Genomic DNA, 25,971 nt, shown 5'->3' with positions numbered 1-25,971 from the left:
TCAGCACCTTGTAGGTTCGAGCTAAAGAAAGCGATTGGGGCTTCTACCTTTTCTTGATCTGCCTGAGTTAAAATCGCAGCATAGGATTTTTCTGAGGCAAACGTGTATAAGATGAAAGACTCTGAAAAATTTGGGGTAGCCAAAGATGGAGCGTTGATGATGGCTTGCTTGATTAAGTTGAATGCTTCGTGCTCGTCTAGACCCCATTTGAAAGTTGAATTCTTTTTTATCATTTTTTGTAAGGGTGAAATAATACAAGAAAAATCCGGAACAAATCTTTTGACAAAATTGATCTGTCCAAGGAAGGATTGCATGGATTTCTTGTTATGAGGTATGGATATCTCGGAAATTTCCTTGATTCTGTCAGGTTCTATGTGAATACCTGATTTCGACACTATGAATCCGAGCAATTTCCCTTCGCTTAATGCAAAGAAAGACTTCTTTGGATTGAGCGAAATCCCATACCTCATGCATCTTTGAAAGATTTGCTTCAAATCTTTGAGATGGTTGTTCCGTTTTCTAGAGTACACTGTTATATCATCCAGATAAATCACTACTGATTTATTTACTAATCCTTTAAACGCGATGTCCATGGCTCTCTGAAAGGTAGCTCCGACATTGATCAGACCAAATGGCATCTTTCGATATGCATAAGTGCCCCACTTGGTTCGGAACGTAGTCTTTAACTGATCATCGGGATGCACCAGTACTTGATTGTATCATGAAAATCCATCCAGGAATGACATTAATTCTGAGCCTGCTACTGCCTGTAGAATTTGCTCCATAGGTGGGAGGGGAAAATTATCTTTCTGACAGGCTTTGTTGAGATTTCGGAAGTCGATACAGATTCTAATGTCTCCGTTTTTCTTCCTAACGGGCACCATATTGGATACCCATTTGGAATGCCTGACGGGGAAAATTATTTTGGCTCTCAACAACTTATTAAGCTCAGTTTTTATCTGATTTTCTAGGTTAGGGTGTATTTTCCTGAGCTTCTGCTGGACAGGTTTCTCGTTGTCAATCATAGGGATAGTGTGCTGAATGATGGAAGTGTTGTAAGTTTTCAGCTCATCGTAGTTCCAGGCAAAAACGTTTTTGTACTGTCTCAGAAGGCGGATATATGCTGACTTTTCTTCAGGGGCTAGGCCCTGGCCTAGATTAACGTTTTGCGGCTTTTCGTCGGTTCCTAGGTTGACTGATTCATAGTTCAGAGTTGAACTGTAAAGCTTGGCATTAGCCGACCTTTTGAACCGACTTTTCAAGTCATATAAGTCTTCTAATTTGACCACCGATTTGGGTATAGCATTGTCAGTGCTACTTTGTTGTATTTGGTGATCATGACAATCTTCGTCAATTATCTGGTTTTTGTAGGATCCTTCAGAGGTGAGGAAACTTATGATGTCTGGGTCGTCGTTGAACACTCTCTAGTTGGTGATATTGTCAGGAATGGAAGGTTTAAAAATTAATTCTATGGAAAACCTATCAGGACTAAAATCTTCGGAAGGGATAAGTCTAGAGGCTACGTTAGCTAACAGGTTTGCGCTCGCGTTTTGAATTCTTGGAATTGACGAGATGTTAAATGCTATGAAATGTGCAGTGAGATCTTGCACTAACGATTGATAATGCTTTAAATGACTTGACAGGCAATGTATGGTGTTACGTACCTGTTTTACGATGATCTCAGAATCTCTAAAGACTTGAAGATACTTAACATTCAATCCGATTGCTTTGTATAGGCCTTGAACCAAGGCTTCGTACTCCGCTGTGTTGTTCGTGCAATCGAACTCAAGTCTGCATGTGAGCATAATCTTGTTCCCGTCTGGGTTGATTAAAACGCATCCTACTCCTGCCCCCTCGTTGGATTTAGATCTGTCAAAATATAATTTCCAAAATAAAGACGTATTTACAGAATTATCTAAAAAACTAAAACATTTCGAGTCATCAGTTTGGGAGAAATTTTCAACTTGGGATAAAACTGAATTCTCTAAGTATGGTGAAATATGAGCACTGAAATTGCCTAAGAAAGAATCTATTGCATAATTGCCTACAATGCTGGTATTGTATGTGATGGCTTCATTTTCTCCTTCTAGTTCTGTCACTATGTATTTTTGGTGCAACTCTCGTTCAACCTTTATCTGATTTGGTTTACCATTGTATGGTAACCACATGTGCGACCAGTCAGTTGAGAAATATCCGTGGAGTTTCTTCGACCAATCCCTGCTAAGAATCAAGCCATAGAACTCAGGGATATCAGCTACCAGAATGTCGACAACCTGACACACTTTTGGGTTAGACGACAATCTTATGGTCACCTGATTTAGTTCACCAATCACTTCGACTTGGGATCGATCAAGTTGAACTATACGTACTGCGGATTTTTGAGGTTGCACATTCAATTTGGCACATATTGACCTTGGCAAGATATTCGTTGAAGCACCAGAATCGACCAAGCAATTGTGCATGTTTTTGTTGAAGATTTCATATGTGAGGAGAAAAGGAGGAGTATGAGATCTTGATCTTCCTCCAATCAAGGCGATGTCATTTGGATCAATTTTATTTATCGTATTGGTTGGAGGTCTTCCCAAATTGTGGGAAGCTACAGCTGTAGGTAAAGATGTAGTAGGCACAGCATGTAATTCTTTCATCATGATTTTCTGCTGGTGTTTCAGTTTACTCAATTCGTACAGAGTGATATTAGCCCTAGTCTTCTTCATGTCGTCAATGATGTTATAATCCATTTCATCCGACACTATTAGTGTTCTTGATGGAGGCGTCTGTTCAGATTGGACTGGGCTAAGCTGGGTCGCTTTAGCAGTTGTCTTTTTGGTTACGACCCTTTCTTTTGTTACAGGGCTTGCGCCCTTTTGTTTTGGGGTAGTTTGGGGAGGATCAAGCTGATTTTTGCTTCTCGTGCTAACAGGAAATGCTTCTTGATCCTCTTCCTGTGGGAGGATGAAGTCCCACATTCCTTGAAGTTCTACAACTTCTTCCTCGTCGGTCTGCCCTTCAGTGATATTCTCTTCTTCTTTGTCTTCTTCAGATTCAACGTTCGAGACAACACTGGGTGGTTTTACCTCCATGGGAGGATTTCTTTTAAAAGTCATAAAGGGCTTTTTCGAAGAAGTCTCTGCTACTTGTTTCTTGATATCGACCATCTCATTGGACATGGCTTTCAAAACTTTTTGTAATCCTTCCAAATCGAAAGGATCTTTCGTTTGCTTCTTCTTGGTATCTTCTTTGAAAGAGATCTTCTTTGATTTGCGTTCTTCTATAGCAGATCTCTTTTCTAGGGCTACCACGCGTTTTTCAACTGCTAACGCTTCTGTCAAGTTGTCAACTAATGTGGTCTTATTTGCCCTATCTACGAAGATAGCCAAGTTTGGAGGTAAAGCCGTGATGTACCATTCACATCTTACTTCCTCGCTGGGTTGTGAGGCAGCGCGGATTTTGTTGAGGATCTTGTTGAACCGTAAGTTAAAATCTTTAATAGGTTCTCTAGCCTCAGCCTTAAGATTAGATAGGTCATTAATCAAAGTCTCCGTGGATCGGTCATCACCAAACTTAGTGAGGAACTGACTTTGAAAAATGTCCCAGCTTGTGATGGATCCAGAAGGTAACGAAAAGTACCATGACCCGGCTGTTCCTTGCATTGTATAAGGGAAGAGCCGGACAACAGCGTCTTCGTTAGTAACTCCGTTGAGATTAACAGAAAGCATGAAATTATTGATATGTTCTTCGGCTAGCATTCCTGCTTCTGGGTTAAATTTAGGTAGCCATTTCTCTGGATGGGCCGGTATAGGACTCAAGGGTGGTGGCATTAACACCGCCCCAGGATTGTTCCATGGAGACTGGGCCATCGTGGAGCGGCTAGCTAATGGAAGTGCAGAAACTGACCCCTGATGCTGAGAAGGTGAAGAAATCAGGATCTTTGATGTTTGAAGAGGAAGATTTGTGGAAGATGGGTGAGTGAGTTGGAATGGAAAAGTGGGTGGTTGACTTCGCGGTGAGGGAGTTGATATGGACGAAGTGGATGAAGGAGTCTTACTGTCAGACTCTTGAGGTGTTTTCCTTGCTCTTTTTCTGGTAGGAAGAGGGAGTTCACTTGGCTGTATGCCAAATTTTTCACTCTTTAATCTGGTAAGGGGATGAGCAGGGTTGTACTGCGAAGTCATGCTGCTTTTAGATTTATCAGACTTCTGGTTAAAAATGGAGAATCCCTGGAGTTTACGAATCAAAGTTTGAATTTCAGGGGGTTCAATAATAGATTGGTCTGATATATTCGAATATGTAGCAGTGGTGGATACTCGAGCGACTTCAAATTCCAGGTTTAACCGTATTGAAGAAGTCGAGGGAGTTGATGAGGGTGTATTACTCTCAGAATGGTTTTTGGATATTGCTTTAGGTGCCATTCATAGTTTGTGCCCTCCTTCTAGCGCCAAATATGTTGAGGGCCCCAAAATCGGGTCGACAACAAGGGGGATACCCACCCGGTCGGGAACCTAGTTGGCGGCTCCGTGCCTGTTTGGTGTAGCGGGTCCGACTGGGGATGACGGGACCAGTTTCCCGTTCTAAGGGGTGTGTGTGTGTAGAAAACAGTGATGTGTGTGTGTGTAGAGAATGATAATAGAAAATATGTAACTATTCCTTAACTAATCTAGTTCTAAACTCTGAAATGATTTTATACTACTTTAATCTAACAAAAACAATACATCTAATCTACACTAACCCGGGGCAGAATTTTTCCATTATGCAATCTAGAAAGATTTCACAGAATAACTGGTAATGAAGATTATTAAGCTATTACGAGAATATAAATCAATAAAGATGAACCATCTTGCGTAAAAAGTTAAGAAAAACGATTGTGAATAGCATATTGCATAATTAGCTATTCATGTATTAAGCACAAACCAATGACTCCACCGTACAAAAGTGCCAAATGGTAGTCCACTCATTCATACATTAACATATAAATAACATCAGCTGTATATTACTCTAAGAATGCAAGCAGAAACTAGTCAAGAGATAAAAGTACCATTTATGACTGATTTAAACTTACAGACTCTAAGCAATAATGATCTATTTCTACTTGCTTCTAATGCCTACTAAGAGTACAGAAGTGCAACATTAATAGCAGGTATTAAAATGCAAACATAAATAAATATTGATCCGTCCATTCATCAAAAACCCCCTCCGAGGGTGCAAAAGTGCATGTTCTGAGGACAAGTTTTTTGACAAAATTTCAGACCCTTCTCCAATGCAACGAGAAGGGTTAAATACTAGTTAACCGACTAATTTTACTTTACACAAATTCAGGGAACGGCTTCAAATGACCGCCCTTTTACTAAAAACAAATTTATTTCTAAAACTGAATCTAATTTCTAACCGTTTCTGTATCTGCTCCTTAGTGCTGTAAACAATGCGCTGTTCGCCTTGAAAGAGTCGGCTGGTTGTCTTGTTCTTTTGTTCGAGCTTGAAAATTAGAAACAACAAGCGCTGGCACCTCTTTCTGTTAGACCAGAAGATATTTTCGAAAACCTTTCTCTAGCTGGGTGTATTCGCTGTGCGCACACTTAGTATAACCCAGTTTCTTTTCGAACTGATTTTGCTGTTGCTATTCTGGTTTCCGGTCGTGCGAATGACTCAATGAGTTAGAAGTCGCGCTGTATGGACAACCCCCTGTTTCTGGAATTGTTTCCGTTCTTTGTTCCAGGCTTTTCTGGAGCGTCTTTCTTCTCTTGCGCTTCTTTCTCTGCTTTACCAAGTCTGAGCTTCAGGATTTTTGTAAACACGCTGCTTTTGTGTGCCTTTGACTCTGAGTCTTGGACAGTCTATTTTCATCAGTGCCTGTTGGGCGATACTCTGGAATCCACGGTTCTGCTGCATGCGGCATCCAATTGCGGAGGGATCTTCTCTCTGTTGTCTTATTGGCGCTCTTTCCTTCTCCTTAGATGTTTCCTGCATATAGATTTATATCAGTTGTATGTCTTGCGGTTTATGCAAAGAAGAAGGGAAATGAAGAAAAGATTGACATGAAAGCATTAAAATTTAATGAATGCGAAGTTAATGACATTTATCATGACTTGACTCTTCGATAAATGTAATGCAATCATTTTTGGATACTCAAGCATGTGGTCATTAATTTCCCTTAAGGCGCGCGTTCAAATTTGGATCTACCGGGTATGTCGGAGAATCCTTGTGATGAGCTTTTCTTGCGATTGGTATCGCAGTAACGATGGCTGCGACGTTACTACGTGTTATCGCAGATCGCAGTTTTTCTTGGTCGCAGATCGCAGATCGCAACATCGCAAGGTTTTCACTTTGTCACTTCGTGCTGCCTCATGCGACATTGCGACGTGCGACGTCGCATATCGGCCATCGGCGTTCTCTTTAGGTTCTCCCTTTTCAAGTGTTTTCAATGCGCGCGATGCGATGGTTTCTCGCGTCGCTCCTTTTTAGTGCATTTATGCGCTTTTGGGCAAGCGTTCCTTTTCCATTGCGATGCGATATAGCTTTTAGGGAGCTGATACAAAAATATTTTTAAAACAAAAAATGTTTTTGGATTTTTGGCTAAGGGTCCCCCTTTGCTTGATGTTATTACTAATATCAAACGAAGAGGGGGGTTGTTGGTGACCACAACAGAATAATAAACACATATTCAACAGAGATTATCCTGATCATGCACTATTGCGGAATACATGCACAATACATTAGTTCCTCTACATTGATAAACAATTTAGCAGCATAAAAAACAATGGAACATCAATAGCATGCACACATTAACACAGTATGTATCCCGGGGAAAGCTTACAGCTGAAAACCCCACACTATCTGTATATTAATGATTGAGAACATGTAACATTACATAGTACAATACTCCTCACAAGTATCCAACACTATCTCCACTTGTTACACACAAAACTAGCTTAGATCCGAACAAGTCACAAGTTCAAATCTCCTCCGCTGCTTTGCTTGCCTCTATTGCACAATACCTGCCGAGAATCACTCACAATGGAAATCACGTGAGAACAGGCTATTCTACTAGGCATATACTGGGCAATACTCATTGGCATACTCAATACATTGCTTGTGCAAAGTCTCATGCACAACTATAGTCACAACTGATAGCAATCTCAACCTCTAACACCTGTCTCCACTGAACTGTACATGCACTGAGTTAATTGATGTATTCTTTAGTTGCATTATGAGTTAATAATTAGTGAATTTAATTTAACAATTAATTCACATCACTCATCACTAGTCTATTTGCAATTAGACTAATTACAACCAGTTTAACAAAGTCAAACTGAACACAACTCCATCAACTCCACATCCAACTCCACCAAACTCAACCACATGAGTTCTTGATGAGCCCCAAAAATGGGCAATTATTTGGGCTCATTCAACCTCCTAATTTGACTTAATCCACCATTCTCATTAGTTTATTGCATGTTTTTTATTATATTTATGTTAATAGAGTGAATTTGGTTAGTCATTATGCCAACAAGTCTAATGGGTGCTTTGTGTAGCCTTTTTGGTCAACTTGGAGACAAAATTGAAGGTCTTAATGAGCACTTGGCAGCCAAATTCGTGGGAGAACAAGCTAGAGGATTTGTAGGAAGGTGTCCCCTTCATTTATGGGCCCTTACCTCGAATTCTCCACCATCAGCTCGGAGTTCAAGGGCCACCGAATCAATCAGCACAAGGGCAGCCAAGCAAGTCAAGTAGGACTGCTGTTAACTCCAAGTTTTGGGCAACCGAGTCCCTAAAGTTTAGGAGGACTGTTGGGTCCTCAATTTGTATAAATAAGAAGGCCTAGGGCCTCATTTTGGTTAGCCCGTGTAGCTTTTTGAACCTTTGAACTACTGTTGCAATTTCTGAGTACGAGCTACAGCTCGGTATTTTTGCTTTTTGTAAGCCAGTTTTGGCATGATGTTAGACTCATGATTATTTAATAAAGGCAGACAGATTTGGATCTAATTTTGAGTTATTAAGGGAACTATAGCTCTCAGGTTAGGTCCCAACCTGAGAGCAATAGACCTCCTTTTCCTTGTATTGTTATTCCTTTTTCCTTTCAGCACTTCATTCCTCTGTTTTGACATGCATTTAGAAATTACACTCTGCTGATTTGATTTCTGTTATGTGATTGAAGTAGGATTGGTTTATGGTTCAAGTTCTTTTGGTTGCTTAGATTAGAGTAGAAGGATTAGTGTTCGTTAGAGCTCCAAGAAAAGGTTGACAGTGCCCTCACTGCCATCTCTGTTTAGAGATTGGGGGTGTAGACCGTACCAACCACCAAAAAAACGCAGCCTTATCCTTTCATTCCAACTGCAACACAGTCATTTCAATTGTAGATCCACCTATGCATTCTGATCTTGAACAATACTTCTTCATTCCCACTCCATGCACGATTTTTCTTTGAGGTTTACACTGCTGTTCGTTGATTTAATCACACAGTTAGAATAAGTTGATGGAATTCTCGGTTTTGTGCAGGACATAGCAGATTTGTTTCCTTTACACTGCATTGCAGCACTCTGTTATCTTCTTCTACTTCTCAACCACGCCTGAAGCCACTTACTCAACCTCTGTTCAGCTCGTTTTCCTTCCAACACCTCTACTGTTCACGTAGCTCCATCTTGGTGACTTTTCATTGCTTCCAACCTTCCACCCACCAACCGACTGCACGCACTCTTTCTCCATCTTAGTTCTCTGTCCCTGAACCATCACAAGCTTCCTTTCCATCCTACCTCTTCACCCATACACTCCTCCACTCCTCCATCACCCAAAACTCCAACCACAGACCATCCTGTAGAAATTAGCAGACTTCCTGTAGAAATCCCGAGCTTCCTGTAGGATCCCCTGCAGACATCCTGTAGAAGCCTGCAAACTCGATTGCTGAGCATCTGAACGTTGTGGACTTCTGTGGAATGATGTTAGAGGTCCCCTGGAACCTCTCCTAGCCTCCCTGACCTTTCCCAAGCTTTCTTTCCCTTCACACTACCCCTACACAGTCAAACCCTAATAAGAAACAAAGTCATAACAACTCCAACCACTTAAGCAAAAACATAAAAACAATGTTCTTTTCAATGGAAGTAGTTTAAATTCATGCATTTCATATCACTAGAAGTAATGGCATTTTTTAGAGAGTTACATTCCCATCATTGCATTGTAGGGATTAAGCTAGTCAGATTAGGGTTTACCAGGGTTTCCATGTTTGGTTGGCTTTCAGTTCATTCTTGCAACATAGATTAATTTCCTTTCAGATAGTCGTCGTTCATCATTTAGAAAGCTTCTTCTGAGAACATATAGAAGTTGGCTTGAGCCCTAGCGGACTTGTGCCAGCTGACCAAGTGATAGCTGCGACAAGATCTAGTACTTGTGCATACAACACCGTCGCTTCCAAGTTTGTTACGAACTACCGGGTTGATAAAATTAGAGAAGGAAGCTCCAGGAGTTGTAGCATTATTGCTACAATACTGGAGCCCACCATCCTTTTTGGCGCCGTTGCCGGGGAAGCATCAGAGTATTAGTAATTGTTGCTTTTCTTCTACTTTCCTACTCTTGCTTTCTGCCAAGTAGTTTATTTCATTTCCATTCTTCAAAAGTAGCATAGACATTTCCTGCTTTCATAGATTAGCCTTTCAATTCTGCAATTTCAATTTTGCAAGCGTAGAGTAGTATTTTCAATTCTGCAAGGGTAGATTAGCCTTTCCATTCCTGCAATTTCATTTGAGCAAAATAGATTAGTTCTTTCCTGCTTTCAATTCAATTCTGCATCTTTATTTCAGTAAGATAGTTAGTTGTAGATCAATCTGTTTCAGTTTTGCAGGTACAAGAAGAAAAATGCAAAAACCAACCAAAAAGATTTCATTTCATGCCTTGTAGGAGTAGAGATAAGTTAGAAAAATGATTGCACAACACCCCCCATTGCTTCACACAGCCAACCTTCTCTCTTCTTCGATGGCTGTGACTAAGAAGAACCCTTGGATGGACATCAAGGCATATTTAAAGAACCTCTAGGGGAGAAGAAGAAAGAAACATTCCTCTGAAGCAAATGGCTACAAGCAGAAATGTTGGGAGCAGTCCCTTGTCCAAAAATGAATTTGCAAATTAGATCAAAGATTTCAAGAGTGATATGAGGCAGTTTCTTGCCATGCAACTGGATACCTTGCGGATCCAAAAGAAGCAAGAAGAAGCCAAGAGGGCTTTGGCCATTTCTTGTCATAGGTGCACTAGAAAGCATCCTAGGAACGAATGTCCAATGCACTCTCTAGAAGTGTGTTTCATCTGTGAAGAATACCATCCTACAGATCAGTGCCCTTCCTTGCCCAGAATCAAAGCTGCATATCAAAGAGCCAAGGGAGCCACTGAATCACTCTATTACATGAACCAAAGTTGGCCGCATGGACCTAGATCTTACCAGCAGGAGCTGCAAGGGACACCTGAGACCTATTATGACCCCTACCAAGCCACTTTCATGCCTTCTTGGGGTCCCCCTGCTCATCCTTCCTGGTTCACACCTCCTCCTTGTTCCTTCACAAATCCATATTATGCCCAACCAGTTGCTCATTCATTTCACTCTTATGCTCAGCCACAGTCTCAGTGGAATGCACCTTATCAGGAGTGGAGGCCCCAGTACAACTCTCATCCCGCTTATTTTCCTCCACCACCTGCTCATTCACAACCATCGCCTCCTCCTCCACCAAGGCAACCTCAAATGCCTACCCAACCACAACCCCATCCACATCCATCTCAAATACACACCCCCACTCAGCTACCCGTACCACCATTTCCAAAACCATACCATGGAGCAGCTCAACCCAATTGCAAAGCTAAGGCACAACATGTGCAAATGACTCCTCTTGAGTTCAATGATGTTCACCAAAGCCCAGGAAGAGTGTTGCAAAACAGAGATGATATTGACAACCTTGAAGGGCCAAAGGAAAAAGAAGATTCCAAAGAGGAGATCAAAGAACCATGGGCTACACTTGATGAAGAGAAGAGATCTAAATCAGAGATCGAGAGAGTTCCCTCATGGTTACCATCAAATCTTCCATGTATTCAAGAGAAAGATCAACAAAAAGAGGAAGATCAGAAGGTCATGATAGAAGGTGACATGAAGAATGATCCAGATCAGCAAAAGAACCAAGGATATCAAAGCTATATTGAGATATGGTTTCAGAAGGTCACTAAGTTGCAGCAGTACTTTCTTCCTCAGCCTTGTTTGATCCCTTCAACGCCAGATCATTTGGTCTCTGAGATCTGGATACTTGTCCAAGCATGCATTTCAAGCCTTCACATCATTTTTTCTCTAATCTCGATGTGCACATGGCTCCATTGGAAGTATTCTTATACTTGAAAATGATTTTGTTTTTCAAGAAGGGTAGGGTAGAAAAAAAAAAAGAAAAAAAGAGAAAAAAATGAAAATAAGAGAAAAATAAAAATCTAAGGTGAAAACCTCCTTGGAGGCGCCTTAGATTGGCTCATTGATTGAAAACCTCCATGAGACGGTCAATGGGTTGGAAAAAAAAGAGAAAAGAGAATAAGATCTCTGGGTGAAAACCTCCCTTGGAGGCGCCCAGGGCAGGCAATTAGGGTGAAAACCTCCATGAGGTGCCCTAGTTGTTTTTCAAAAAAAAAAAGATAAAAAAAGAAAAAGAAAAATAAAGCTAATCTCCATTGAATAATTTCATGTTGCAGCAATGACATTGCAGGTTGCAAGAAGGACATTTCATGACAGGAGGAGCACTCAAATCAAGGTCAAAGTAATTTTTCTTGTGCCTTCTACAAGAAGATCTGTATTTCTACAGGAAACATCCTGTAGAACCTTTGGACGAGCCAAATCCAATTTCAAAAGTGAATCTAATGGTGGGAATCTGTTGATTAGGCCTACAAGCACTTGTGTGTCCATCCCTTGCCTTTATCCATCATTTTTTTCACCTCCTTGTGCTTCTCATTATGCTTCTATAGGAACTTCCTCTAGAAATTGTGGGAAACTAGGCATGCATTTCAAAAAGTGGTTTGGCGAGCATGGTAGCTTCCTCAAGGGTTCAGAAGCCCTCATGCAATCTTCCAACTCCTCCTCCATCATCTCCATACCTGCATCACAGCCCAAGCTCAGTTTCTCCTTCCATGCAACCACTTGCAAAAGGCCTTGAAGCAAAAATCCCTAGAACAAAATTTGTTTTTGCCATAACTTGAAAACCATGCATCCATTTGACAAACAGTTTTATGGGGAATTGTACAAGGGTGATGGCATGCTTGAGCAGTTTCAGCCAATTTCGGTGCACGGTTTCCAAGAAATCAGCCTCCATCATCATCAGCCATTTTTGCATTTTCTCCATAACCGTGCATCCGTTTCAAAATCTGTTTCATGGGGATATGCATATGAGAGATGGTAACCTACCCAAGCAGTTTCAGCCGATTCCGATGCACGGTTTCCGAGAAATCGACCTCTGAAATCTTCAGCCATTTTCCATTTTTGTCGAAATCCGTGCATCCATTGATCACAATTTTGCTATGGGAGATGCATAATGATGATAGGAACATGATCACCAAGTTTCAGATCAATCCGGTTTATCGTTTGAGAGCAATGGCGAAAACAAGTTCTGGTTTTGTGACCATGCAGTAGCAGCAGCTTGAAAGTGCAGATCTGAACGTGGAAACAATTGCATGCAGCTCAGATCCGGCCAGAGGACACCTGCACAAGGAAAAGCAATAAAAAATCATCAGCCAAGCCCTCATGCAATCAAAGGATCCAAGCATGCAGCAGCAAAAAGCTTCACAAGCAGCCATTTGACTTAAGGTACGTGACTAAACTCGTTCCTCTATTCGCATGAATGTAATTCGTAAACAGCATGAGCAATGAGATGGTTGGATTTAGAAAAATCGGTGGCCAGCTAATTGGCCACCCTCATCCAGTTCAACAGCGCTCGGTGGGTGAGTAAGACACGTGTGCTCAGCCATCTCAGGAGGAAATTGGGAAACAAGTAATGGTGACTGTTTGACCTTCAACGTGATTGATGGAGTAATCGTAGGTAGGGAACGTGATGATTCGTGACAGCACTTCTGTCTGCATGGCCAACACATGTTCTTGCCAGCTCACCACAAATCACGCAGCAACTCAAGAAGGCTCGGCTGAAGTTCACGAACTGCTGTTCATCTGCACTTGCCACATCGTCAACTGAAGTCTGCACAAAATGATTAACTAGTCATCCTCCACCAGTTTCTCTACCTGTCTTCTAGATTCTGATGTGTATTAGGCTCGCTCAGAGGTGCAGGGCGCTCTACAGGCATTTCTACAGGAAGTCGTCTACAAGGAAGGTAGAAAACAGCCCTGCAGAAAGAAAACACAGGATTTTTAGAAAGTTTCAAGCTCAAAACGAGGTATGCTCGAGAAAAATCCTCTATGCATGGTATGTTTTGAAAAGGTGGTGAGTTGGACAGCATCAGATTGTGGAATCAGAGAAAAATCTGCCAGTGAATTAGAAGAAAAACGTTTGCCTGCGTATTGCACTGGGTTTCGCAGTCACTTCTGCATCAAGATTCTCGTCCATGTTTCCTGTTTTTAAAATTCTCCTGTAGGGAAGACGTATGCAACTATGGGCCAGCCTGTGTATGAAAAATTTTAAATGTGGATATCTGTATGTGTGCTGAGAAGAAAACTTGATCTCTGTACTCTGTCTGTGAAAACAAAATTCTTCTTTTCAAAAAGCAGAGAGTCAAATTCAGTGCAAAAGTAGTTTAAAACAAAGGGAAATATTGCAATTTGATGTTGTAAGGAGAAGCACATGGAAAATTCCTTGTTTGGTTTCAGAAAAAGGTGAAAATTCAGCTATCCCTCTGTTTTCAGTTCTACTTACTTTCTCACTTGAGCATTTTTTTTAGAAAAAAACACTCAACACCACATGGAGGACAAGCAAACGGAATTTAGAGAAACAATAGCCAAGGGAAGAGACATAGCCTGATGTTGAAGCAGCACCAAGAGAGGAAGTCTCAGGCAGCAGCTGAAATATTGATACTGAAACAACAGTTGTAGGAGAGGGAAGCCTAGATGGCCTGCACAGCCAGCTAGGCAATAGAAGCCCTGCAATGGAGACAACCAGCTAGATCCTATGCATTGTATCTTAAAGATCAAGAAGCCCTCCATACATTCACACTCCCTAGTTGGGAAGTCTTCAGGGACATGATAGCAGAAAGTGACATAAAAGCCTCACCTATGATATCAGTCCTTCTAATAGCGAGGAAGAAGAGCAGAAAGGGGAAGAAGAAGATCGCCCACAGCCAAGCAAGATACAGTGGTGTTGTGTGTTTCTACAGGAAGACAGAGGACTGTTTCAACAGGAAGCCAGCGAACTGTTTCTACAGGAAGTTTGAAAAGAGGGAAGCCAAAGGAGAAATCAGCCGAGATGTTAGCCAAAGAAGCCACCAGGGCTATCAAAGACGAGGAGAGAGATTGGTTGCTCAGAGGATGAGCAACACTTTCAGTAGGGGGGTGATGATGAGCCCCAAAAATGGGCAATTATTTGGGCTCATTCAACCTCCTAATTTGACTTAATCCACCATTCTCATTAGTTTATTGCATGTTTTTTATTATATTTATGTTAATAGAGTGAATTTGGTTAGTCATTATGCCAACAAGTCTAATGGGTGCTTTGTGTAGCCTTTTTGGTCAACTTGGAGACAAAATTGAAGGTCTTAATGAGCACTTGGCAGCCAAATTCGTGGGAGAACAAGCTAGAGGATTTGTAGGAAGGTGTCCCCTTCATTTATGGGCCCTTACCTCGAATTCTCCACCATCAGCTCGGAGTTCAAGGGCCACCGAATCAATCAGCACAAGGGCAGCCAAGCAAGTCAAGTAGGACTGCTGTTAACTCCAAGTTTTGGGCAGCCGAGTCCCTAAAGTTTAGGAGGACTGTTGGGTCCTCAATTTGTATAAATAAGAAGGCCTAGGGCCTCATTTTGGTTAGCCAGTGTAGCTTTTTGAACCTTTGAACTACTGTTGCAATTTCTGAGTACGAGCTACAGCTCGGTGTTTTTGCTTTTTGTAAGCCAGTTTTGGCATGATGTTAGACTCATGATTATTTAATAAAGGCAGGCAGATTTGGATCTAATTCTGAGTTATTAAGGGAGCTATAGCTCTCAGGTTAGGGCCCAACCTGAGAGCAATAGACCTATTTTTCCTTGTATTGTTATTCCTTTTTCCTTTCAGCACTTCATTCCTCTGTTTTGACATGCATTTAGAAATTACAGTCTGCTGATTTGATTTTTGTTATGTGATTGAAGTAGGATTGGTTTATGGTTCAAGTGCTTTTGGTTGCTTAGATTAGAGTAGAAGGATTAGTGTTCGTTAGAGCTCCAAGAAAAGGTTGACAGTGCCCTCACTGCCATCTCTGTTTAGAGATTGGGGGTGTAGACCGTACCAACCACCAAAAAAATGCAGCCTTATCCTTTCATTCCAACTGCAACACAGTCATTTCAATTGTAGATCCACCTATGCATTCTGATCTTGAACAGTACTTCTTCATTCCCACTCCATGCACGATTTTTCTTTGAGGTTTACACTGCTGTTCGTTGATTTAATCACACAGTTAGAATAAGTTGATGGAATTCTCGGTTTTGTGCAGGACATAGCAGATTTGTTTCCTTTACACTGCATTGCATCACTCTGTTATCTTCTTCTACTTCTCAACCGCGCCTAAAGCCACTTACTCAACCTCTGTTCAGCTCGTTTGCCTTCCAACACCTCTACTGTTCACGTAGCTCCATCTTGTTGACTTTTCATTGCTTCCAACCTTCCATCCACCAACCGACTGCACGCACTCTTTCTCCATCTTAGTTCTCTGTCCCTGAACCATCACAAGCTTCCTTTCCATCCTACCTCTCCACCCATACCACTCCTCCACTCCTCCATCACCCAAAACTCCAACCACAGACCATCCTGTAGAAGTTAGCAGACTTCCTGTAGAAATCCCGAGCTTCCTGTAGGATCCCCTGCAGACATCCTGTAGAAGCCTGCAAACTCGATTGCTGAGCTTCTGAACGTTGTGGACTTCTGTGGAATGATGTTAGAGGTCCCCTGGAACCTCTCCTAGCCTCCCTGACCTTTCCCAAGCTTTCTTTCCCTTCACACTACTCCTGCACAGTCAAACCCTAATAAGAAACAAAGTCATAACAACTCCAACCACTTAAGCAAAAACATAAAAACAATGTTCTTTTCAATGGAAGTAGTTTAAATTCATGCATTTCATATCACTAGAAGTAATGGCATTTTTTAGAGAGTTACATTCCCATCATTGCATTGTAGGGATTAAGCTAGTCAGATTAGGGTTTACCAGGGTTTCCATGTTTGGTTGGCTTTCAGTTCATTCTTGCAACGTAGATTAATTTCCTTTTAGATAGTCTTCGTTCATCATTTAGAAAGCTTCTTCTGAGAACATATAGAAGTTGGCTTGAGCCCTAGCAAACTTGTGCCAGCTGACCAAGTGACAGTTGCGACAAGAGCTAGTACTTGTGCATACAGCACCGTCGCTTCCAAGTTTGTTATGAACTACCGGGTTGATAAAAATAGAGAAGGAAGCTCCAGGAGTTGTAGCATTATTGCTACAATACTGGAGACCACCAGTTCTAACTGATGTCGTGCATGCAATAGCTCAACTGACTCATAAGAAAAGCGTATTTCCTTCTAATAGCTTCATGTGCCTCATCTGTAGCTCAAACTGAAGTGCTCCAAGAGGATAAGATAAAGTTTATAGTCTAAATATTATTATGAGACAATAATATTTGACTTTTCTATTTTTAACCTGGCAATCTAAAAATAGACTTTGATCACTCCTGCTATGAACCAAAAAATAGAAGTCCATCTATTTTTCCCAACATGACCAATCATCCATAAACAACATTCTACAACTCATAGACATGATCCATATGTTTAAAAATAGACTATGTCTAAAAATAGACTTTGTGCCATAATTTTCCTGCGGACCCACTTAGTGAAGGCGACTCATTTCCACTAAGCTCCATCATCTTGTTGCATTCTCAACATTCTCTCTCAACAAGATATGGATTATCAGCAACCCCTATCCTACCTCGGTGGTATTCGAATTTTCTCCTGGTGAGCGCCTTCGTCAAGATATAAGCATCATGATCCTCTGTTGGAATGTATGAAAGTATCATGATTCTCCGCTGCACACAATCTCTGATATGATGGTACCTGATGTCAATATGCTTAGATCTATCATGAAATACAGGATTAGCTGAGAGTTTAATGCAACTCTGGTTATCATAGTAAATCACAGTAAGCTCCAAGTAAGAACCGAACAAACCGACTAGGATCTTCCTCATCCATATAGCCTCACATGCAGCCAAACTTGCTGCCATATACTCGGCCTCTGCTGAACTAAGTGCCATGGATATCTGCTTCCCACTTTACCAAGAAACTGTTGTCGAACCGATACTGAAGACCCCTCCTGATGTGCTCTTTCTGTCCATTGGGCCCCCTGCCCAATCTGCATCCGTGAAGCCACATAGCTTCACCTCATCCTCTTGTCTGTACCACAATCCATATCTCGATGTGCCTCTCAAATAATGCAATACATGCTTGCTCGCATTCCAGAAGAGCTTGGTAGGCTTAACCATAGCTTGTGAAAGCTGGTTAACAGCATAGCATATATCGGGTCGTGTATTGACCAGATACATAAGCGACTCCACCAACTGTCGATAAACAGTGGCATCCACTTCTTCTGTCGAAGTGGCATCCTCCTTCCTCCAACCTCCAGGAAGAGGAGTATCAACAGGCTTGCAGCCATGCATGTTGAACTTCTCTAGTATCTCCCGAGCATACTTACCCTGAGAAATAAATAGTCCACCACTGCGTTGCCAAATTTCCAATCTTAGGAGATAATGAAAGAGGTCCAAGTCCTTCATCTCAAACTCCTTAGCAAGATCATCCTTGCATGAAAGTATCAACATCTCATCTCCCGTTAGAATCAAATCATCTACATAAAGTACAATGATAAACAACTTACCCTCCACCACAATCTGGTATAGGTTAGGATCCGCCTCACTCTTGGAGAATCCAAGTCCGGTGAAATAACTGTCTATCCATGTGTACCAAGCACGTGGTGCTTGTTTCAACCCATACAACGCTCTCTTGAGCCTGCACACATGCGACTCACTGCTGAAGATCTCAAAACCTTTAGGCTGCTCAATGTACACCTCCTCCTCAATGACTTCGTTGAGGAATGCAGTCTTCACATCCATCTGATGAATGTGCCACCCCATCTGCGCTGAGAGAGCAAGAATCGTCCGTATGGAAGAATACCTTGCAACAGGGGCAAAGGTCTCCTCATAATCGATCCCCTCTATCTGTGAAAAGCCTCGGGCAACAAATCTTGCCTTGTACTTCTCCACACTCCCGTCAGCTACCTGCTTAACTTTGTAGATCCACCTCGAACCCACCACTGATTTCCCTTCTGGTCTAGGGAAAATCTCCCATGCACTGTTTCTGACAGTCGAATCATACTCTTCCACCATGGCGTCTACCCATGCAGGATCCTCCACAACTTCCTCAAAAGAGGATGGCTCAGTCACAACACATTTGCTCATAAGAGCCATGTATCCAGTGTACCTATCAGGTTACTGTCTTTCCCTGTGTTGGGCTATAGATGGTCCTACAACTTTCTCTGCATCTTGAGCCAGTCGCTCAGCTTCTGTCAAGTGCTTTCACCCTCTGAGGGTTGGCGCTGCATGAGTGGTCTCTTCCACTCCATGAACCTTGTCCTGTGGCTGATCCACATCCTGAAACTCATCTTTAGGGACTGATAGCTCCTCATCTGCATGCAAGTGTAGCTCCCTCTTAGGCGAACACTTCATGTCTTTCTACTCCTGAAATTTTATATCCCATCACACAACAGTGTTACCACTGTATGGCAAATACACACGATAGTTTTGGGGTGTATCAGTGTACCCCACAAATATCCCAACCTCTGTGGTTGGCTCCAACTTCTTCCTGGCATCCTTCATCACATGCATGTAAACGTTAGCACCAAAAATCCTCAAATGATAAAGATCAGGCTTCTTACCAGAATAAGCCTCCTCGGGTGCACTCATGCCAAGTATCCTGTGAGGACAACGGTTCTGCACGTAAACTGTTGTATTGCATGCTTCCACCCACAAGTGAACGGGTAGGCCTTGATCATGCAACATCACTCGTGCAGCACCCAGGATCGTTTTGTTCTTCCGCTCAGCAACCCCGTTCTGCTATGGGTTATGGGGAGCTATGAGCTCTCTTCGAATCCCTTCTACACTGCAGAAATCCTTGAACTCGCCAGAGATGTATTCAACACCATTATTGCTCCTAAGAGCCTTCACCTTCTTCCCCGACTCCTTCTCAACTAGTGCTTTGAACTCACAAAACTTTGAGTATGTCTCGCTCTTCTTCTGCATGAAGAAGATCCAGCACTTACGAGAGAAATCATCAACAAAAATCACATAATACCTGTGTTTTGTTGTCGAAGCTACTGAGAAAGGTCCACACACGTCTATGTGAATTCTCTCAAGGATCGTCATGGCGCGACTATCCTTCTCGTGAAAGGTGGCTTTCACAAACTTTCCCAAAGTACACCCCTTGCACTGATCTGACTACGCAAGAGTGCCTTTAGGAAGCCCTGTAGTGATCTGCTACAGTATCTTCAAGGCTCCATGGTGAAGGTGACCCAATCTCCTGTGCCACAACTCGCCATCATTCCAGCTCACCAATCCTTCTGCCTTGCATGCCGTTGTTGTTCAACCATCTACATGCAACTGATAAAGGTTCCTCACTCGAACCCCTATCTTCTGGGTTTCTCCAGTTGTCTTACTGCGCAGGAAAGCCTTTCCCTTGCTGAAAACAACATCATATCCCTTGTCTTCTAACATCGCCATAGAGATAAGATTCTTCTTCAATCCTGGAACATGCATCACTTCCTTCAATACGAAGGGTTTACTAGACTCCCTCTCAAAGGAAATGGTACCGATACCGGTTGCACTGTATCTACCATCATCGCCCATCTCAATGTGCACTCCAAGATCTTTGTCCTCCAGATCAGAAAACAAATCTCGATATCCTGACATGTGAAAAGACACACCACTATCCAAGAACCACACCGATCCCATCACACTTGAAACCAAGCATGCGATCAATGAAAAATCAAGCTCAAACTGCGAGGCTAGAGCCTCTCCTGCTGCAGATCCAGCAGCTTGCTTGTTCTTCTTCTTCTGCGGACAATTAGTGGCATAGTGTCCGTGCTGGTGACAGTGAAAACACTTCACCTTGGACATGTCGTGCTTCTTGCCTTTCGCACCAGACTGAGAAGATTTCTTGCTCTTCCCCTTCTTTGCTTTGGCATCCAAAGCACAATTTTCTTCATCAGTTCCCTTTGATGAATATCCATCCCTAGTATTCCGCTTGATCTCCTCCTGCACAAGATCTGACCAAAGTCTCTTCCATCCTGGAAATTTCTCCCGACCATTGACAGAGTCCTGATAGGAATGCCAACTCTTCGGAAGACCAAGGAGAGCCAAGCTCACCAAGTCCTCATCATCGACAGTCACCCCCACACTTCCCAGCTCATCCCGACACTGAGTGAACTTCGTGAGATACTTGGGCATACTGTCTCCCTTCTCACATTTGATGTTTCTGAGTTTATCCTTGAGCACCAGCTTCCTCTGATCGCTTTTGCTTTGGAATAGATCTGTTAACGCTTTCCACATCAAGTATGGAGAAGCCTTTCCATGCAGGCTGGACATAATGTGATCCTTCACACCCTCCAACAGAATCCTTCGACACTTTGTTGTCTTCTTTTGCCAAGCCTAAGATGCGATAGCATCAGTAGGCTTTGGGACCTCAGCCTCTATGAACTCCTTCAGCCCATTATCATCTAACATTGCCTCCATCCTGTCCTTCCATGCAATATAGTTCGAGCTGCCCTCAAGAGCATACTCCAATCACAATCCGTTGAAAGACATTGCAACATTGACACCAAGAAAACACTGCTGCAAATTCGAATTCCACTAGCTCCAAATTGAACTGCCTCCGATCTAAGATTCGTGAGAACAAAGTATTTCTCGTACAGAGATTGATTGTATGGGCTTTTACCGTATATATCACCTTCCAAAGGAAGGATGAATCCGGAGGCTACCTGGCCCGATTACAGACTCTGCCTGAAGAAATAAGATGTAAACACTTCCTGAATAGTAGATCTGATGATCAACTGCTCTGATACCATGTAGAAATTTTGAATAATAAACACATATTCAATAGAGATTATCCTAATCATGCACTATTGCAGAATACATGCACAATACATAAGCTCCTCTACGTTGATCAACAATTTAGCAGCATCAAAAACAATGAAACATCAATAGCATGCACACATTAACACAGCATGTATCCCGGGGAAAGATTGCAGATGAAAACCCCACACTATCTGTATATTAATGATTGAGAACATGTAACATTACATAGTACAATACTCCTCACAAGTATCTAGCACTATCTCCACCTGTTACACACAAAACTAGCTCAAATCCAAACAAGTCACAAGTTCAAATCTCCTCCGCTGCTTTGCCTGCCTCTATTGCACAATACCTACTGAGAATCACTCACACTAGAAATCACGTGAGCAAAGGCTATTTTACTGTGCATATACTGGGCAATACTCATTTGCATACTCAATACATTGCTTGTGCAAAGTCTCATGCACAAATATAGTCACAACTGATAGCAATCTCAACCTCTAACACCTGTTTCCATTGAACTGTATATGCACTGAGTTAACTGATGTATTCTTCAGTTGCATTATGAGTTAATAATTAGTGAATTTATTTAACAATTAATTCACATCACTCATCACTAGTTTATTTGTAGTTAGACTAATTACAACCAGTTTAACAAAGTCAAACTGAACACAACTCCATCAACTCCACATCCAACTCCACCAAACTCAACCACATGAGTTCTAACTTATGTCATGCATGCAATAGCTCAACTGACTCATAAGAAAAGCGTATTTCCTTCTGACATCTGCATGTGCTACATCTGTAGCTCAAACTAAAGTGCTCCAAGAGGATAAGATAAATTTTATAGTCTAAATATTATTATGAGACAATAATATTTGACTTTTCTATTCTTAACCTGGTAGTCTAAAAATAGACTTTGATCACTCCTACTGTGAACCAGAAAATAGAAGTCCATCTATTTTTCCCAACATGACCAATCATCCATAAACAACATTTTGTAGCTCATAGACATGATCCATATGTCTAAAAATAGACATAGTCTAAAAATAGACTTTGCGCCATAATTTGCCTGTGGGCCCACTTAGTGAAGGCGACTGCTTTCCACTAAGCTCCATCATCTTGTTGCATTCTCAACAGGGTAAGTGATAGGTCATTTTTTGAGACTCACCCATGGTCTGCGAACCATGGTATTGTATTAAGAAATCTATATATAGTTGAGTCATGGCGAGTCTAAGTATCAATCGAAGATAGAATATTATTGTTTTGGGCAAGTGCTAAGGAAGGAAAGCTCTGTTTCTTGTACTTAGGCGAAAGGGGAAGGCTCCTACAGCTAAGTGTGGGGAGACCTTGGAAAGTTTGTAGCTAAGTGTACAGGCCCTTGCAGCTGGGTGTGCAGCGTGGAAAAATCTATAAATTGAACGCTGAACTTAATAAAGATTGATTTTTGGAAAAATATCTTTCCTTTGAGTATTATTCTTATTTTTGTTCAAGTTATGCATTAAGGCTTAATGATCTTTTTTCTGTGGAATAATGTGTAATTACTGACCGAACCTATGGAATCTTTAATATTTATGCATGAACTAAGTAATTATCTATTTTCGCAAAGCCAAAGGTTAAATGTGTTATGATTTCTGTTGAATCAGGTAGATCTACATGAGGGCAAGTCTAGGGTTACTATTTATTGCTTGAAAGTGGACTGTCTACTTCTTTTAGGTCTATAAGTTCTGATCACAGACCTTCGCGAAGTTCTGGAAGCCATTTGTTTAGAGTTGCAATAGCAGACCGTAGGAAGACATAGATCTGAGCTACAATGGCTTAAGATCACTTATCAAACGGTCTCTGGATGCGAAAAACTAGTTCTAGCATCCTCCAATACTGCTTCAGGTGAGACTGCAACTTGCACTATGCAGGTTGTTTCCGAAAGGGCCAGCAGTTAGGGTTTTGTTGGTTGGCATGAACAACTCTAAATTGGGTGTTAGGTGTGGAGCCTGATTATCTTCTTTATTGAGACATGTCACCGCATTGGACCCAAATTCGTAATGTGGCAGAAATGCTACCCGTAATATTTGCGTTGCAAGGGGGGTCTAGGGGGGTCTGAATGTGATCTTTGGGAGCCCCCCCGGGCGGGGGATCAGTGGTAGCACCCCTTAAGATAAAAATAGATGTAAAATTGCCTTGTAAAATGTCGTAATTTCATAGTCAATCTGGGTCATTCATTAGGTGGAGATTTTACAGTAGAAGTTATGTTTAATTTAGTGTTTTTTGTCCTAGAAGGAAACCCCTCGCTATATATGAGGGAATTGTATTTTGTCTATGTAGATCTGTATTCTGAGTGAGAAAGAGAGAGGAGATTATGTGAGAGTGAAGAGGGAATTACAACAGATCTACTGTAGGTTGTATCTCTTAATTTTGCTTGATAATATAAAAGGAAGGACTAACTGTTTCTCTGTGTACATAGCCCAAATTGGGTGAAGCACATATAGCGGTGTCTCTCTTGTTTTATGTGTTTTCTATGTTTATATTTCTGCAATATATTTTATGTGTTTCATTGCTTTGTAATATATAATTTCTTTAACAAATGGTATCAGAGTTGAAGGTCTATTTGGCTGACAAACTCACAGGAGAGAAGGGTTCCTGGTTCGAGTGGGAGCAATGGCAGAGGATGGTAGGTTTAGGGTTGAAAAATTTAACGAAAAAAACTACCAGCTATGGAAGATGCAGATGGAAGATTATATGTATCAGAAATATTTGTACCTACCATTGAGTAGAAGGACAAAGAAGCTGACGAGTATAATAGACACAGACTGGTATATTCTCGACAGAAAGGCACTTGGAACAATACGGTTGTGCCTAGCAACGTCAGTAGCATTTAATATTTCAAAGGAAACAACAACAGAGGGTTTAATGAAAGCATTGGCCAAACTATATGAAAAACCCTCGGCCTCAAATAAGGTATTTATTATGAAGCGTTTATTTAATATGAAGATGTCAGAAGGTGGATCTGTTGTTGATCATTTAAATGAATTTAATACAGTCACCAGTCAGTTAAGTTATGTAGGGGTAACTTTTGATGTTGAAGTTAGGGCTCTTTTATTTCTATGCTCATTTCCAGAAAGTTGGAATTGTTTAGTTATGGCCATTAGTAACTTTGTCTCTAGATCTAGTACTTTAAAGTTTGATTGTGTTGTCAGTGAAATCCTTAGTGAGGAAATGCGACGGAAAAGCTCAGGTGAGACATCAGGCAATGCTTTGACTGCAAGGACTAGGGGAATAAAAACAGAAAGAGGAAAGAGCCTAGGAAATCATAGTAAGTCAAGGAAAGACAGATCCAAGTCCAAATCGGGGATAGTATGCTAGAAATGCGGGAAGAAAGGACACATGAAGAAAGACTGCAAGTCTCAGAAGGGAAAAGAAGGAGACGCGCAACAAGAAAACAATCATGAATAGAATATGATAGGTGATGTGTTGCAAGATGCTTTGATTATTTCATTAGAAGATATTATTTATGCCTAGGTGGTAGATTCAGGGGCCTCGTTCCATGCCACACTTGATAGGAAACATTTTCATGATTATGTTCAAGGATATTTTGGACAGGTTCAATTGGGTGATGATAAACCCTGTAAAATCATTGGAATGGGTACATTTTTCATAAAACAGTAGAATGGAAATCAATGGCTATTGGAGGAGGTAAGGTGTGTTCCAGATCTGAAGAAAAATCTGATTTCAATAGGGCAATTGGGAGGTGAAGGTTATGTAACTACTTTTACAGATAAAACCTGGAAGGTCACTAAAGGAGCCCTGGTAATAGAAAAAGGAGAAAAGGTTGGTACATAGTATTTATGCAATGGTATTTCTAATTCTGTTAATGCTTTAACCTCTATAGGAGAAGATATGACATTGCGGCATCATAGGCTTGGGCACATGAGTGACAAGGGGATGCAGTTTCTTCACTCAAGAAATGTGTTGCCAGGTTTGAAGCATGTTGATTTAAAATTCTGTGAGAATTGCATGTATGGAAAACAAAAGAGAGTCAGATTCCTCAGAGTTGGGAAAGAAAAGAAGAGTGAAAAATTAGAGCTTGTGCATACAGATGTATGGGGACCTGCTCAGGTATCATCTCTCGGTGTCTCTCGTTATTATGTTACTTTTATTGATGATGCGACTAGAAAAACCTGGATTTATTGTATTCGAAACAAATCTGATGTATTTGATACTTTCAAGAAATGGAAAGCTTTAGCTGAAAATGGGACTGGAAAGAGGTTGAAGTGTCTCAAATCAGACGATGGAGGTGAATATTGCAGCAAAGAGTTTGATAGGTGTTGTTCAGAGAATGGAATTCGCAGAGAGAAGACAGTTCCATGAACACCACAAGGAAATGGTGTGTCAGAAAGGATGAATAGGACAATCATGGAGTGTGCAAGGTGCATGAGATTGCATGCAGGATTTCCTTTACAATTTTGGGCATATTCTATAGATATTGTTGTTTATTTAATAAACTAAGGGCCTTCAAGTTCCTTGGATGGTGGTATTCCAGAGGACACATGGACAGGTAAAAAGGTAAACTACTCATTTTTAAATACTTTTGGTTGTGAAGCCTTTGTCCACATTAATAAAGAAAATAGAACAAAGCTTGAGACAAAATCAAAGAAATGTACCTTTATTAGACATGGTGTTAATGATTTTGGTTATCATTTT

Source organism: Pinus tabuliformis, chromosome J (genome assembly GCF_031772625.1).
Source record: "Pinus tabuliformis cultivar Carrire ecotype Pingquan chromosome J, CPIR1, whole genome shotgun sequence".
NCBI lineage: Eukaryota > Viridiplantae > Streptophyta > Pinopsida > Pinales > Pinaceae > Pinus > Pinus tabuliformis.
This window is presented reverse-complemented; position numbering follows the sequence as displayed.